The sequence below is a fragment of the Garra rufa genome, chromosome 6 (genome assembly GCF_049309525.1).
Source record: "Garra rufa chromosome 6, GarRuf1.0, whole genome shotgun sequence".
NCBI lineage: Eukaryota > Metazoa > Chordata > Actinopteri > Cypriniformes > Cyprinidae > Garra > Garra rufa.
The window spans coordinates 23,243,828-23,262,595 of record NC_133366.1 but is presented as its reverse complement, the minus strand read 5'-3'; positions in this window follow the sequence as shown (position 1 = coordinate 23,262,595).

Below are 18,768 nucleotides of genomic sequence, written 5' to 3'. Positions count from 1 at the left end.
ATGTATGTATCAGTAGAAATTCTTGCACATTCTTGCTTTAAATCGAGGCTATTTTCCAAACGTCAATCACGTCAGACAGGCATCTTTGCTATGTTTTAAGACACACAACATAAGACTTGACTGGCTCTACCTTGATGTTTGTGATTTTAAATTAATATTAAATATACAATATACTGAATAAAATGTTTTGCAGTATACTGTAGTTTTGTGCATTTTATTAAGTAAGCAATGCACTGAAGTAAAATATCCAAGTATACAGCCTAAATTTAATGTTGCTGACAAACTCATAGCCTACCTACTTAAAGGAGACTGAAACTAATCGATATAGCTTGTAATCAGGGCCAAGACTGCATTCAATTTAATCAAATAACTCAACAGTCCAACGGAAGACATTGTGAAAGTACAGAAGGCATTTAGAAAACCTGGGAAAACAAACTATGCTACACGGAAAACGGAGAACAAAAAAAAACAGAGAAAATGAAAGTGTGAGACTTCCATTTCCGTCTTATCTAATCTCTGCATGGGAAAGAACAAGTCTGAACAAATATCCCCTGCAAATAAAAGCTCCCATCTGTTTACAAACTGCCTTTTCCTGTAAGCCTCTCATTGCTGTACATACTTTGGCAGTTCAGCGCTTAGGCCAAAGGCTAATTCAGGATCAGCTGACCAAACAACGCTAGTCTAGATATGTAGACGATGACACACACAAGAATAAAAGCTAATCAAACGTGTGGTGAATCAGATGTCTAAGGCATCGATAGCAAAGGGCCACTGAACACTTCAGCAGGTTATAATTAGCTAAGATAGTCACGCTCAATGACTGAGCACTTCAAACAAACACTACAGATAACACTAGGAGCACATGACTATAGCGGGGCTCTAGATACAGAACTGTGAAATAAAACCACTTCTTGAAAAACTTACCAAGACATATAATGGAACATCGGATGCAAAATTCACTTTTACATGGTGTCTGCATATAAATCCTACAATGATAAAAATCCCTTTACTTCAAAAACCTGAACACTCAATTATCAAGCCGTTTTGATTTTCTGAGCAGCATGACATCACACTGCTCAGGCCCCGCCCACAACCGCTGATGGACTGTCCTGTATTAGCATATTACCGTCCTCAGCCAGTTATACGCTGTCCATCATTTTCTCTGCGCTCAAACAGCTGTAGCGACAAGAAAGTCTTGTAAGCAATGCAGGTGTTTTGAAGTTTGATATAAAAGTGAAGCTGGTTTCAGACTGCAAACGCTTCCAGTGTGACTACACTTAAGTTACGATGACCTGAAGCTGACGTAAAACTCATGCTTGCGGTGTTAAAGAGGCATAAGATTCTTCATTTTCTCCTGACATCAGAGCCTCTGAGGATACATTAGTTTTGTTTTTGATGGTAACGTGTCACCAAGCACACAAAACAACGAAAGAGAGGGGCGGAGTGAGCAGAGCTCATTAACATTTAAATAAACATGCACTGAAACGAGTTGCTGTGAATAGAGCTGTTCTTGACAAGGTAAAAAGGGTGCAGTTTTACACGACCATTGAGGAATTTTAACCAAAGTATGTTGCACACATTTCATGAAGAGCCTAAAGAATCATAGCAACTTGTGGAAAATGGGCATCTGATGTTCCCTTTAAGATCCTGAGCAACTAGACTGGGTGTATTAAACACATATTACTCACGGTGCAACAAAGGATTTTTTTTTTCAGTCAGGCCAGTGGTTCAGATTTTTGATTGCACTGCTAATATTTTCACTTGTCCTACATAATAACATATTATAATCACATTTTATTTTTAGCAAATGTAGCAAAAAAATATTTAAATAAAAAAAAAAACACTAGTAATTTATAATTTAATTTATAAGTAATTTATTGCCGTGATGGAAAACGCAATTTTTTAGCAGTCATTACTCAAGCTGCAAAACGATTAGTCACGATTAATCGATTCAAAATAAAAAGTTTGTTTGCATATATGTGTGTGCTGTGTATGTTTATTATGTATATATAAATACACACACATACATGTATTTTAAAAAATATTTTGTATGTAAACACTATATCATTTATAATATTTTGCATATAAATCTAACATATTTTTCCTTAAAGTAAACATGCATGTGTGTCTGTTTATACATATACAGACATAATAAATATACACAGTACACATACATATAGTATGCAAACATTTTATTTTTTTTTTAAATCGATTAATTATGACTAATCGTTTTGCAGCTCTAAATTGAATCATTCTAATACGCTGATTTGTTGCTCAAGAAACATTTCCTATTATCAATGTTGAAAACTGTGTTTGCTGGTTTATATTTTTTGCAGAAAAAGAATAAAAAAACAATACTTTTATTCAACAAGGATGGATTAAATCGACAAAAAAGAAATTTTAAATGTTACAAAAGATTTCCATCATGAATAAATACTGTTCTTTTGAACTTGCTATTCATCAAAGTGATGAAAAAAAAAACATCAAGCAGCAAAGTTTTCAACATTGATAATATGAACCATTATTAATAACTGATCACCAATAATTATTTTTAATATAATTATATTTGACAATAATTGAGCAGCAACTCAGCATATCAGAATGATTTCTAAACAACTGTGTGACGTTAACTTTTTTTTTTTTTTTTTTTTTTGCATCAAAATTTAAATAACTGTTTTGTTTTTCATGCTGCAAAGAGGCTGAATGTAGAGCTGACCATTTAGGTAGCAATACTTTATTATGCATGACACAGCAATAAACAGAAACATAGTTCCCTGCTTATTCTACATCCAGTTTGTAGCATGCAGCTGCCACACATAAAACATTCCATTCAGTGAAAATAATAACAGTGATTAAAAATATACATAAATGAAGATGTTTGTCAAAAGCATGCAGTTCACTATGGAAGTGGTTTAACACAATAACAACAACAGGAAAACTCAAACACAACACTGTTTCCAAAATAGTTTCCCACCAAAAAGGAATGTAAATAGTCTGTATGTAAAGTCCTGAGCTCTGGATCAAACTGATGGAGCCCTGGTGAATAATAATAATAAAAAAAACTCTGGAGCTTCCCAGCAAAAATAGAAAGGTCATAGAGTAAAGGGAGAAACTATGTATGGTTGTGTGTGTGTGTGTGTGTGTGTGTGTGTGTGTGTGTGTGTGTGTGTGTGTTTGTTTTAAAGGGGCAGGTCCCCTTCCCTGCTCCCAGACAGAGGCTGCCTTTGGAGGCCCTCTAGAGAGCAGACTGTGTGAATGAGTTACGACAGCTGAGGCCTGTTCCCTCACCACTGGAATCCTAAAACACACACCATCCTGCCAATAAAATCAAATCAACCGAGGAACAAATGCTTATCCAATGCTAATGTAATGCTCTCGTGAGAATCTGCATACACCTAAGGCACTAGAGCTCGACAGAGTGAACCGCACAGATCGCCCTGAATGCAACTACATGATCGTGCGGATCCCGAAATGCAAGCATCATACCAGTTGTTTCCCACAAGGCCTCAAAACATTTTCTGAAGAGGGTAAAACTAAAGTCTACTTCCTGTAACCACTAAACACTTCCAAATTTAATTGACCTATATCACAACTGTATCAAACAAAATGTAAACTTGCATACATTTGTGTTGTATATGCATGCAAAACGATGACATTCAATAGTTAGCAGACAAGGATGTTAGTCTCCCAGAAGTGTGTTAATGTGTTAGGTTAAGCAAGTTATCATTTTAATTAAGCATTTTCTTATTCCAATATATTAGTCACTTCAAGGCTGTTCCAAAAAGAACAGACACACCTAATTGTTATCTGCCTATTTTATGAAAAGTTTCAATTATATCCTCTCTAAAAACCATTCAGACAATAATCACAGCCATTGGATGTGCTCACTTGAAATGCAATGCAATTCACTAAACCAATGTTTATGTAAGCCTTTATTTTTCGTTGATGCAGATTAGAACTGTGACAGCTAATGATGAGATTGGCCAGGGTTTTTAACAACAATGCTGAGGCATTATATAATCTTGATTCTTGATCAGGTTTGTTTTTGACAACCATCTTAGATTTAGTCTTAGTCTTAGTCTTTTGGACTAAAATGCTTATTAGTTTTAGTCAAATTTTAGTGACTTCTATATGTGACAGTTTTAGTCCAATTTTAGTCGACGAAAAGTCAAAAAGGTTTTAGTCTAGTTTTAGGGGGAAAAGTAGTCTTTTAACAAATTAATGTAGGTCAGTAAGTATTTTGCTGTTGGGTAGTGTCACTTATAAGTTGTGAAAATAGCAGATCTATAGTTCAACACAATGTGAGCTTCCGGATCGACTATTTTCACCAATAATTACAATAATGACGGAATGGTTTTAGACATAAAAGACATATATTTGAAATAATGTGCAAACTGCCGCCATCATGGTTAATCGTCTGTCTGTCTGAGTGACAACAACGTGACGTGTTGAGCGTAACCAAACAAGAATAGAATGCTAAAACGCTTGCCATACTAGTATGGCAAAGAGTATTTAATGCTAAAACGGCTTGCCATAGCGGCAGATACTTTTTAGGTTTTAATTGGCATGCACAATAAGCAGAAATGTTGTGCATTTTAAACGTCTGACGGACCACCCACTAACATTTTCGTCTATTCTCGTCTCGTCAACGAAAACTCACACACGTCTCGTCATGTTTTAGTCATCAACGAGCCATTTTTATCTCGTCATCGTCTCGTTATCGTCATGAAAAAAAGTTGCGTCAACGAAATGATTTCGTCATCGTCATCGTTGACGAAAACAACACTGTTCTTGATAACTCTTTCTGACATCATCAAATTTAGATCAGGAAAACTGAAGTTTACTTGGATACAAGGGATTTCAGTTATAAAATGCCTCTGAAAGAGGAAGCCACAAATGGCCTTTTCAGGCTAAAATGTCAACTGTTACTTTAACAGCTGATAACAGAACTTTCGGCATGCATGTGGGAAAAGATCCTATTTAAATTGGAAGTAATGTAAATGGCAATGGCTGATTTACTGATTTAGAAGTGTATGAAAAAAACAAATAAAACAGAATAAAAGTACCTGACTAAACAAATACTTAGGGTCCTAAGATTTAAGCATCAAACCAGGAATGGAATCACAGAATCCAGTCATAAAAATAGCAAGTCAGAACACTTAAATCAAAACACGATATGGACTAGTGTATGTGAATATTAAGCAGCAAAAATACCATTTAAATATGAATCTTTTATGTTCTGCATGTCAGGTGTGTGAATAAATGAGTGGCGCAGATGTGCAATTTCATTTACTTCACATTCATGAACACAAACAATCTCTAGAGCTGCTCTGATAGTCACTTCATTAGAAAATTTACAATTTCTTTTGAGAAAAACTATGGTCATACCATATAGAAATTGAAACCTAAAGGTCTTTACATTAACCTGTTAAAAAAAGGTTCGGTTTAACTTGAAGAAACTTTGACAGAAATATTACTTAATGTAATTATAGTACTACTACTAATATTAAAATATTATTTAAACATTGTATTTTAAGGAACATTTACCAGAAAAATGTAAATACACAGTATTTCTGAAAAATAAACAAATAAATAAATAAAAATAAAATGAATAATAATTTATTTTTATAAAATGATTAAGTAGAGATGCTTTTGGTTATTAAAATTAAATCAAACCATTAAAATGGAATCCAGAAAATTAATGGAAAATACAGAATTTGGTAAACAATTAAACAGATTTCACAGGGCCTTAAAATTGTCCTTTTTGTTAAACTTTTAATAAACTGCTGTTTAATTGTGTTGCATGGTTTTTGATTAATACGTTTTAATTTAACCATGAAAAAAGTCTAGAAAAATTGAAATGAAAAAAAAAAAAAGAATTTGGGAACAAAATAATAGATTTCATAAAGCTCCGAATTCTGCAGTATAATGGAAAAGTGCCAATTTTTTTGATTACAAAAGGCCAAAAATCATACTTGCTTAAGGGCCATTGGCCAGAAGTCAATGTTGCATCATATCCGAACATATTAGATAAGAATATGTACAGTATTACATGTACATTTCACTTATAGTCAATTTACTTTTAGTCTTTACATTTCTACATTGCAGAAATAAAAAAGTAGTTAAAACAGACACTGACGATAAAATAAACTACACATAAATAAAAAAAAATTCCCAACACTAAAAAAAAAGGATTTTTCAAAGTTGTAAATAAAACAAATATTATTGAAGTATTTTGTCTTTCTACTCCAAAATGTCACGTTTAATTCAATATGCTACTTGCCAGTTATGTGTAATCATTTGTGAAACTTACTAGCAATTTTTTTGTTTTTAACTCTTTCTGCACCTAATTTTTCTTATTTCTTGATTTATTCCAATGTATTTTTCTCTCTTCTTATTTGAAAATGTAGGCCAAAACAAAAATCAACACGGTCCAACTTTGGCCATTTCTTCTATAATGCAATCATTTTAAAACTTTAAATTCTAAAATTCTCAAAAAAAAAAAAAAAGTTTTCCTCAGAATACACTACAACTTCAAATGCTTATCAATGAAAAGAAAACATTTTTTGTTTCCAGATTATGTAAATTCGACATCTACCAGCAGGGGCTAACTGGACCATGCTAACACTGACCACTCAGTCCAGACACTCTGTGTGTGGTGAGACTCTCACAGAAAAATACAAACAGACTAGTTTGCATTCAGTGTGTATTTGCATTTTCCCATGCCAAACTTAACACAGAACAGTCACCCTTTTGGTCAGACACAATATTAATGTTTGCTTGCTGTGAGGCTATTTAATACAATGTTAAACGCAACACACCAGAAGAGGAATCATCTTTCATGTGACAAGGCACAGACATACTGCTCTTTTTGGGAAATTATGCATAACATTAATATGCATTTCTATGATTCTGTATGCACATCATAATAGTGTCAAAGAATAAACATCATCTCTGTTTTGCAAGTCATTCAAAACAAAGGCCAATTCCAAATGAGCTTTTTCAGTTTTGGTTTCCAGCCCAGAAATTTCAGTTTCAGCCAAGAAATTTCATTTCAGAAATTCAGCCCATCACTACTGAAAAGCTATATTGGGTAGGAGTGAAGCACATTAATATTGCAAAAGGTTTTTTCTTATTTGTTACAGTTAATAATTGATAGCAGAAGCAATCCATTATCAGGGCCCCTCTCAGCCCTGACAGAACTACTCTGGACACAAATGACCAGTCGGGGTGGGAGAGAGACCGGCAAAAAGAGGGGGAGGGGAAGAAAGCGAGAGAGAGAAAACAAATGAGCAAAAATGTCTGCACCAGCACCTAGCTAAGCCGATAACCCAGACTACAAACGCTGTTTGTTTCTGTTCTCTGTGCATGTTTGTTTCAGCAAAAACTTGTGCGATTATGTTTCCCCCACCTAAGCAGATTTAATGAACCCCGACTAGAAGAAATAATTCAACCACTGAGTAAAGAACTATTCTTTTGTTTTTTGTTTTTTCTGAATTCAGCACAGCAAGCTTTTAAAATGCAACTGCATGCTTTTAGGCAGTGAGCGAGGGTAGCCATTGCATTGCATGGCTAATGGCTTGCTTGCTAACTGTGCTTTGTAAATGCTTAGAGCACCTAGTGGCTTTGCTGAGTTGCATTAAATCAAAAGGGTGGAGTGTGTTCTTGATTAGATAGGTTGAGCTGTGCAAGTTCCTAGATTCCTGCATTTTTTTCCCTCTGGCTCGCTTTCCCTGTTTTGTACCAACCTCTCAATCTTCCTTGACGCTTATTGCGCTGTGGAAGGCCGCGATGTATTACCAACCATAAACAATAATTTCACAATCTCAGAAATAGGCTACTGCAAAGCAGAACTGAAAACAACTAGGGTAAACACAGAGGTGCACGTTGTTGTAAGTGGGACATATTTTAGTCGATACCACTGTCATACATGAATGCTTCTTGAAATAGATCAATAAGCAGAGCTTTCTGTCCTGTGTGGGCATTTCCTATTGAAACAGAAAGTTTCTCTCTTTTTCTAAGGATGTACAATATATTATTTATTTAATAACATCGGTCATCCCAGGATTATTGGATAATTCGTTTTAAACAGATACAGTTGAAGTCAAAAGTTTACATACACCTTGCAGAATTTGCAAAGTAATTATATTACCAAAATAAAAGGGATTATACAAAACACATTTTATTTTTTATTTAGTACTGACCTGAATAAGATATTTCACATAAAAGATGTTTACATAGTTCACAAGAGAAAATAATAGCTGAATTTATAAAAATGACCCCGTTCAAAAGTTTACATACACTTGATTCTGTGTTGTTCCTGAATGATCCACAGCTTTTTTTTTTTTAGTAATAGTTGTTCATAAGTCCCATATTTGTCCTGAACAATTAAACTGCCTGCTGTTCTTCAGAAAAATCCTGCAGGTTCCACAAATTCTTTGGTTTTCCAGCATTTTTGTGTATTTGAACCCTTTCCAACAATTGCTGCATGATTTTGAGATCCATGTTTTCACATTGAGGACAACTGAGGGACTCATATGCAACTATCACAAAAGGTTCGAACAGTCACTGATGCTTCAGAAGAAAACATGATGCATTAAGATCAGATATTTAACTTATTTTGTCTTTGGGAAACATGCAAGTATCTTCTGTGGCTTCTGATGGGCAGTTTTAAATAAAAAAATATGGTATTTTAGGGAAAATAAGAAAAATCTACACATCTTCATTCTGTTCACAAGTTTACATCCCTGGCTCATAATGCATCGTGCATGCAACTTGTGGGACCTGGAGGATTTTTCTGAAGTACAGCGGGCAGTTTAACTATTCTGGACAAACATATGACTCTTAGGATAACTAAAAAACAAAAACTGCTGTGGATCATTCAGGTAACAACACAGTATTAAGAATCAAGTGTATATAAACATTTGAACAGAGTCACTTTTATAAATTCAACTATCTTTTTCTCTTGTGGACTATATGTAAATGTCTTTTATGTAAAATGTCTTATTCATGTCAGTACTAAATTAAAAAAAATAAAATGCATTTTGTATGATCCCTCTTATTTTGGTAAAATAATTAATACTTTGCAGATTCTGCAAGGTGTATGTAAACTTTTGACCTCAATTGTATGCATAGTTAAAGATCCAATATACATGTGTTATGTGTAAAAATTCCTTTTAAAGCATCTAGCTACCAGTCATTTGAAGTGAATCCTTAAAAAACATTTGTTTGACCCATTTTTTCATAAAGTATGTTATAATTCACTTAAAATGACTGATCTCAGATTTTATCAGAAATATCTTAATTTGTGTTCCAAAGATGAACAAATTTCTTACAGGTTTGGAACGACATGAGGGTGAGTAATTAATGACAGAATTTTCATTTTTAGGTAAACTATCCTATTAAAAAATAGAAATATACATAAGCAAGCACAATCCAGATAAGCTCCTTTTATGAAATCACAAGAAATCACATGAGATGAAAAATTCTCAATAGCAGAAGTGAGCATTAACACTCTTCTGTACCGTACATGTGCTCCCAACTTCATTTGGCTGTTTCACAACTAGTCTCTGAAGCATTATGTGAAGAGTGTGAAAGAAGAAGTTTACGAAGAAGAGAGGATGAGGTCAAATGGAAAATGCTAAGACACTACAAAAATGAGCCGACGGGGGCATTTTCAACTGACGTCATAGTCCAGTTTGAGGAATATGTTGTGGCTATTGTGGGGAGTAATAACTTATGATCTTCTTACGTCACCAGTCACACGTCTCACTTGGACAGGCCTAAAAAAAACTTTTAAAATCCCCTTTTGTTATACTACTGCTACCCTAGCTAGTTACCGGTCCGAGGAGACCCTTAGTAAAGCACTGTGCACTTTGAGCCATCAAGAACATTCCCTGCAAACAGTCGAGTCAAATGATCTGCTCTGCTCTTGAACTCTTGCCAAACTGTCAAAAACACATCAGACTTTTGACCTTACGCTGCTAAAAGCTTTGCAGCTTTAAAGGATTCAGAGAACGTACAATGATTTGTCAGAAAAATCAGCTACTGTTTTCTTCTAGGCCTTACAATGGTATGATTTAGAATACAAAATGCAAAATCGTATCGTGAGAAGCTAGACACCACTTCAGATCTTTCATATAATGAAACAAAGAGCTATTGTGTCATTTCCATTGTGTCATGTTATGATTTTCATAACATGTTCAAAGCATTTGAATTTCCAGCTGCTTCAGATGCAAATGATAGTCATCTTTTTAATTATAAAACAACTGAGTGTATCCTGTTTTGCGGCTGATTTTTTCAGAGATGATCCAATCATGAGCAGGATAAAAGCTACCTAAAAAGTATCTTCAAAGAAGAGAGAAGAAGAGCTCAATTTAATTTAGACATAAGAGGACACAGAATGAGGGTTAATAACAATGGATTTTGAATGACAAACACTACTGTTCAAATATTTGGGGTCAGCCAGACTTTTTTAAAGTCGTCTTTTATGCTCACCAACAGTTGCGAGTTATGTAATCAGATCGCCTTTAAAGTTGTCCAAATGAAGTTCTTAGCAATGCATATTACTAATCAAAATTACGTTTTGATATATTTACAGTAGGAAATTTACAAAATATCTTTATTGAACATGATCTTTACTTAATATCCTAATGATTTTGGGCATAAAAGAAGAAAATCGATAATTTTGACCCATACAATGCATTTTTGGATATTGCTATAAATATACCTGTGCTACTTAAGACTGGTTTTGTGGTCTAGGTTCACATATTTTTGCAATTTCCTAAAAAAATCCGTTACTAACCTCTATGTCTACGAGTGACATGAAAATCATCACAAGATGTCTGAAGCAGAGAAAATTGAAAAAAAAAAAAAATGCAATAGATTGATCAATGTATTGCATTGATAGATTCACCAACAGGCCTGTACACCTGGCATGGGGCTCCTTTTGAGGAAAAGTATTTTAGCAGCCACTCGGCTCCAATAAAAACAGTCTGGTCCTAATCAGCCACATGTGATACATTGAGACAGCTCCACCTTCGTGCACCAAGAAACAGACTGAGAATGAAGGCCAACGTTGAGAACGGCACTGGTACTAGTAAACCTAGACTGCGATTTTACTGCAACAAGAAAGAAGGAATAAAGGAAAGGAAGCTTCTCATCTCACTCTCAAAACCAACAAAACAACTACAAAGGCTTCTGTCCACAACCACTTTGTTTAAATACGTCCCGAGCAAAGGGAAATCTAAAAATGACTTGTGAGAACATTCTGTGTTCCAACAAAGCGCTTGTTCTTGCTTGGATCTAATCTTATTATAGCATTGTGTGGATGAGCTCAGAAATCATTTTAATTCGATTTGGAGCCATGAAATATTGTTCATCACATTCAACAGACTACTGTTTACTCTGGAAGCTTGTGAAATCACACCCTGTCTCTCAAGCCTGTGCATTAGCCACAAGGCCAAATGCAATAGTTGCCATTAGGGCTGCACGATTAATCGAACGATGTTGTGAGGCGCGTTTAGTCAATGAAGCCGGTACTTTGATTAGTAGTAAATCCCCATCACGTGCGTTCAGCTGGAGCGGCAATTCAAACACCCCAGCGTAAATCACTGACAAGCCACGCCAAATCGCGCTCAAAATCGAATTCGATTTTCAGCGCGATTTGGCGTGGCTTGTCAGTGATTTAAGGCTGTGTGTATTAACTGCCGCTCCAGCTGAACGCACGTGATGGGGATTTACTACTAATCAAAGTACCGGCTTCATTGACTAAACGCGCCTCACAACATCGTTCGATTAATCGTTGCAGCCCTAGTTGCCATTCCTTCTAAACAATGGCAAAATATGCCAAAGACCCCACTTTTGGCTGTTTGAGTCTAAAGCGTGTTGCTGATTGCACAATGAGATAAAACATGAATTCAATAGCAATGTTCCTAGCAGAGCTCCACTAGATTAAAGGAATCCAATAAAAAAAGCATCACATGAGCCTGGAGGAGATTTCTAACATGTTTGGTTAGGGCTCGATAGCAGGCAGAGCTGTAAGTGAGTGATTTCATTACAGATTATTGGTGTATATTACCACTAAGAGGAAGGGAAGACCCCATGGTACACATACAATGTGTGAATGACTAAATGCATTGAGTCATCCGGTGCAGACAGAATGGAGAGTTAAGTGTTCAGTTGTCTTGGCAACTAAAGTAGCAGCAAACAAAGGCGTTTCATACGATTTGGTGAAAAATGCTAAAAACCTTGAAAACGTAAAGTGACAATATACTTATAGGGTTAGTTCACCCAAAAATTAATTACATTAATTACTCACCCGCATGTCATTCCGAACCCATAAGACCTTTGTTCATCTTCGGAAAACAATTTAAGATCTTTTTGATAAAATCCAAGAGCTCTTTGAGACCCTCCATAGACAGCAAAGGTCCTACCACAGTCAAGGTCCAGAAAGGTATTGAGAATTGTTTAATAAAGTCTTTATTTTATTTATTTAGCGTACAAAAAGTATTCTCATAGCTTCATTAAATTACAACTGAGAGAGAGTTTTGTCGATGTTCTTGGTACCTTTCTAGACCTTGAATGTGGAAGGGCCTTTCCTGTCTATGAAGGGTGAGAAATCTCTCGGATATCATCAAAAACATCTTAATTTGTGTTCCGAAGATGAACGAAGGTCTTACGGGTTTGGAATGGCATGAGGGTGAGTAATTAATGACAATTTATCTATACCTTTAATACAAAACTGAAGACAACATTGAAAATACACAGACCGAGGAGCCAGCTGTCAATGTAATGATCATTGGTGCGAGCAGTGCAATTCAATCTATGAACATTAGTGTTACCTATCCATACCAGCACTGATTTCTGCAACATTGATGCTTATAAACAATAGCTTTCAGCTTGAACCATACTTAAAAGTTGTCATTAGATTTCAAACTAATTGTGCACACATTATTGTCACAGTCTCTTGCACAAAAGAATGCCGCTAACAACTTTTGCATGAGTAAACAGAACATAAACATGTTTAGATTTAGGTGTATGATACCAGTGTCTGCAGGTCAAGCCACATTCCATTAAACCAATAAGTATCACTTAGGTTTATGCATAGCTGGCTCTTATCGTTTCCAACTGCGCCAGTGGCTTTTGACTTATTCTAACTCCTATTGTCATGGATGCATGACATGTACTTAAAGCGTTAGTTCACCCAAAAATGAAAATTCTGTCATTAATTACCCTCATGTCATTCCACACCTGTCCTTTGTTCATCTTCAGAACACAAATTAAGACACTTTTGATGAAATCCAAGAGCTATCTGACCTTCCATAGACAGCAAGAGTCCTTCCAAGTTCAAGGTCCAGAAAGTTACCAAGAACTTTGACAAAAAATTCCATGTGACTTCAGTGGTTTCACCCGTAATTTTATGAAGCTACGAGAATACTTTTCGTGCAACAAAAACGACTTCATTCAACAATGTGGAAGGTGGAGGGACCCTTGCTGTCTATGGAGGGACAGAGAGCTCTTGGATTTCATCAGAAGTAACCTAATTTGTGTTCTGAAAAAGAACAAAGGTCTTATGGGTTTGGAACAACAAGAGGGTGAGAAATAATGACAGAATTTTCATTTTTGGGTGAACTATGCCTTTTAATTTTGTTCCTTTTTGTCTATGCTTCCCCAACTCATACATGCATTCACTTATGGACATTCTCGGATTCAATTCCAACAAACTGAACCTCACTGACAAGACTACCACAAGTTCTCTGTCTGAAACCTGCCTGCCAATGGCTGTGACCACTGAGTTTTGTTTGTGCATGTAACTATTCAGTGTTTCCCCTACCATTATCTTAGGGGGGCGCCCCGCCCCCCCAACGGCACCTCCCGCCCCCCTTGAATGTCAAGTTCATTTTATTTTTGATATAGCGTCAGATCACAATAGAAGTCATTAAGGTTATCTTTCCTATAGAACAGGGCTATACATTGTTCTTTTATTAAACAAACTAAATTGCCTTGTGTTATTTATCTTATTTACACGAAGGCATGTCATTTCTGTCTTTACATGATCGCGTGTTTACAATGTCTCATCTGCGAAAACACAGACGGGATCGCGGACTCCATTCATAAAAACCGAATCTACTATAGCGCGAAATGCCACGTAAATTCGTCGATTTTTGGATTAATAAATCAAAAGTTGGTCTGTTACTTCATTCAAATCGCGATATGGACTAGTGTCTGTGAAAACTGAAATGCAAAAAGACCGTTTCAATATGAATCCTGCATGCTCCGTTTGCCTCTGTATGTATGAATGGTGGAGACGCGCTTTTACTACACGCATATACTGAAGCACATGTGACGCTCCCGCTAATTTTGGGCATTTGCATCTCACATGAACAGATAAACTCAATATACAAAGCTGCTGTGAGTGTCACTTTTACCGTTTCATTTGAGAAAACTAGCATCATAACATGCTGTACACACACAGAAACTTCAAGGCAACCTGTCAAAATAAAAGTAACATGTAACAGAACATTAGTCTTGTATTACTTTTGTACAGTATAATGTAGTTGTTTATATATTCCTATTTAAATAATTGACATGAAACAATATATATGATAAAAATAAATATAACAAGATTAACCACTTAATTGTAGAAAAAATACTACAATTATTATTTAAATGTTAAATTATTATTATTTATTGATTTTAACAGTAAACCTCTGTTTGTTTGCCAAAAATTAAAAGGGTTTATTTTTCATTTGATTAAAAATAAATAAATGTTTATACTTTTAATTTGATTATGAGAAAAAATAATACACACAAGAATTAAAAAAAAAAAAAAAAGCAAAAGTTGGTAGAGCCCTATTGTTCAAAATGTTAAAATAGAGAGTTTTGGACTTATTTTTCCACTGAATAAGTCTATAATAATGTTTTCGTTATTTCACAAAGTAGGGTAAAGTACCGGGAAAAAAAAAGTAACGTTGGCTACCGGCACCCAACCCCCTAAGCCCCCCCCCCCCCAACACTGGAAACCTAGGGGAAACACTGCTATTTATATCTAGGCCTACTTGTTTGTTTACTAGCTAAAAGTGCTATATTAAGTAAGTAAGCATGATTTTTGTTGTTATTATTATTCGTACCTAAGTCAATTATGTCATGTGATGTCAACATGGCGCCGCCCATGAGGGGGCGACCCACTATATGTAGAAGAAAACAACCTTTTCTATAAAATTGACATGTGAGGCTCTTAAAGTGTACATTATTCAGTGATATTTCTCCAGAAAAAAAATGTTTTGTTTAAGTATCTCTTTTAATAAGAAACAAGTAAAAATACTAGGTGCGCCTTTAATAAACAAACAAAAAAAGTTATCTCCCAACACCGGTAGGTGTGTCCAACAGAACCGACCAAGACGCCACAAATAAGCATTTTGCACATGCGAATTTCACAATTTCAGTGCTGTGAACAAACAGACAGCGTTCACGTTTTTTGAGGAACTGATTCCGTTTTCAAACTATTCTTGGAGCGTCAGCATTTCAGGAAGAAAAGGGCTTAACCGACAGATCGCTAGCAGTGATTGACCTGCGGTTGTTGGAAAGCGTACTATAAATTTGCATGAATCTTGCCCCAACAGTTCTGCGGTTACAACGCTGTCAGTGCATTTGAATAAGATTAAAACGTTACTTACATAACGCCGTAACTTTTTTTCAGGTGGAGACTTTCTAAGCCACCCCGAACACACCACATCTCCTCCGCTCATTTTCTTCCAACCTTCCAGGAAAATCCGCGCTTTAAGTTTCGTGTTTCAACCTGCAACATATGAAACCAAAGTCCCAAAATATGAGGTGGAAGTTGCGCCCAAGTGTTTTCAGCAACATGTATTAAAACAACGCGAATACCGTCACTCCTGGTTTCCAGCACGTCCACACGGGAAGAGCTTCCCGACAGCGACACGGCTCTTAGAAACTCTTCTGGATGAAGTCCTCTCCTCTGCCGAGAGGAATATATCAAACACAATGTGTTCAAACACAGCAATATCCGTCTGTGGTTGAGCCCTCTTTTAGTTTACACACTTTGTTGGTGTAAATAATCCGCTGTTTTCGTTTTTTCTCCAAACTGAAATGCAACGAGGCAGCGAGTGATACTCGCCAAGTTCGGCGTAGTGAAAGCTTTGCTTGATTACCTTATTTCAAAGTAAACCAAAACAGTTTCCTTGAAAATATATACAGTTTTTCCTTGTTTTTCCAAAACATTATGGTCGCATTAGCACTGAAGTGCCTTTTTTGAACTAGAAATCCAACCCGATCGTCGACCTTCCCTCCAGTTTCACTCCCCACGGCTCCTTGCTGATTGACAAGCATAAACGTCGATACTTTCCCTAAACTCAGCCTCCTCTGGCCTATGGAGGCAGGGAGAAGTCGGTCAAGACAGAGAATAAAGAACATTACATCATGGGAAATGTAGTCTTGGAGTGTTGCCCCGTCAGAGGGAAAACACTGGGACGGTGGCTCCTATTACAAAGAATCGGTGTAAACAAATCTCGTACCCACGTCCCAAATAAAACTGGCTTGAGTTCGGATTTAGACTGCGATAATAAACTAGTGACGTTCATTTGAGTCTGATCTTTATAATGATTCGACTGAACTGGTTTGTGTTTGTGATTTATAAATAGGTCTGACATAGTTTTATCATAAATATTTTTAAAATACTTTATCTATAAGATTATTATCATTTTATCCGCCAGGCCTTTAAATACATGTTCAATTTAAACACAATTATTTTTAAACAGTTTTATATATTTTTAAAAGCTGAATCATGTTCCAACACACTGAAGTGAACACTGCAATAAACACAACCATAAAGCCCTAATAAAGTAATAAACAGCCATGAGTGTCAACATTTGGCTTTATTAAACGAAACGTTTAAAGCATGTAATATTCAACACATGATGACGTAATTACGTCAGCACGTAAAAGAACCACTAAATTTGAACCGACTCTTTAAAAGAACTGTTCGAAAGAACCGAATCGCATTAAAGAAACCGAGGAACCTCTAATAGTGCGTAACAAGCGAACGTCTTGAAGTTTAGCAAGCGAGGACGCTTGCTTTTATAGCCAGTTGGCTTTTTTTGTTTTTAATACTGCGTTTATTGTCCAAACAGGTTCTATATTTATAAATAAGACAGTGTTTCAGATAAACAAACACTAAAACGCGTAGTAAGGTACTAAAGTTTATGTCACTGATAATTAGCAATGTAATGATGAAAAGTGAACAGTTTCAGTAAAGAACTTTCACGTTTGTGGGATTGGTATCTTTGGAATGTTATTGTAATGCTAAACGCCTTACTCAGTTATCTCTGAAGCTTTGTGCCTACTCACTGCTGTGATTTGCAGCTCAGTGCAAAGAATTGATTTAGTCAGTTTATTATATTATAATTTTGCATCATGTAGTTTCAGGTTGTGACTTCAAAGTAAACATTTTGCAATATGGTGCACTTCCAGTTCACCTGAAGCAGTATATTTAAATATATAATTATAATACAATTATTTAATATAAGGAAGGATTTTGTTTATTCTTAAGTTTAAGTTTTATATATTAAGCTATAGTGCAGAAAAATACCTTAAATGAGAAACGCCTGCATTATTTGTAAACAGAAAGAATACGTTTTGTAATATTACACTAATATTTCTCACCAGACCTAATTACAAAAGTTTAAATTGCAAAACAAAAGTTAAATTACTCATCAAATGGCAAATGTTGTAAAGTAAATACAAGAATGAAGCCAAAACCGAAGATTTAATGAGACTTTGTGATGACTTAAGAGTAATATTTGATGTAGCCATATGATTTATATTAAAGGAGTAGTTCACTTTCAGACCAAAGATTTACAGATAATGTACTCGCCCCCTTGACATCCAAGATCTTCATGTCTTTCTTTCCTCAGTCGTGAGGAAATGTTTTGAGTAAAACATTTCAGGATTTCTCTCCATATAATGGACTTCTATGGTGCCCCCGAGTTTGAACTTCCAAAACGCAGCTTCAAAGGGCTCTAAACGATCACAGCAGAGGAAAGAAGGGTCTTATCTAGCAAAATGATGGGTTATTTTCTTAAAGAAATCACAATTTATATACTTCTTAACCTCAAATGCTTGTCTTGTCTAGCTTGGCAAGACGAGCGTTTGAGATTAAAAAGTTTATAAGTTGTATATGTTTTTAGAAAATAACCAATAGTTTCGCTAGATAAGACTCTTCTTCCTCGGCTGGGATCATTTAGAGCTCTTTGAAGCTGCATTTAAACTGCATTTTGGAAGTTCAAACTCGGGGGCACCATAGACGTCCATTATATGGAGAGAAATCCTGAAATGTTTACCTGGAAAAACACCATTTCTTTACGACTGAAGAAAGAAAGACATGAACATCTTGGATGACAAGGAAGTGAGTACATTTTCAATCATTTTTTTCCTGAAAGTGAACTACTCCTTTAAGTATCTTCATCTTCAACATAATGTTCTTGAATTAATAAACTAAAAAAATAAATGGTTATTACAGTATTATAACAACATTATAACAATTTCCATGTCACAGAATAAATTGTCAGTGGGAGTGGCCTAAACTGTAGCGGAGACATGTGTAGATATCAGTTGTTGAATAATTGAGAGTCATTGATTTTACCAAATGGTTTTAGAGACTGTGTGAGTGGTGCAACGCTGCAGCGCACATGTTATAAAGCTAATGGCTCTGGCGGGGGGGACTGAAGGACTAAAGGTGCCCACTTTTGA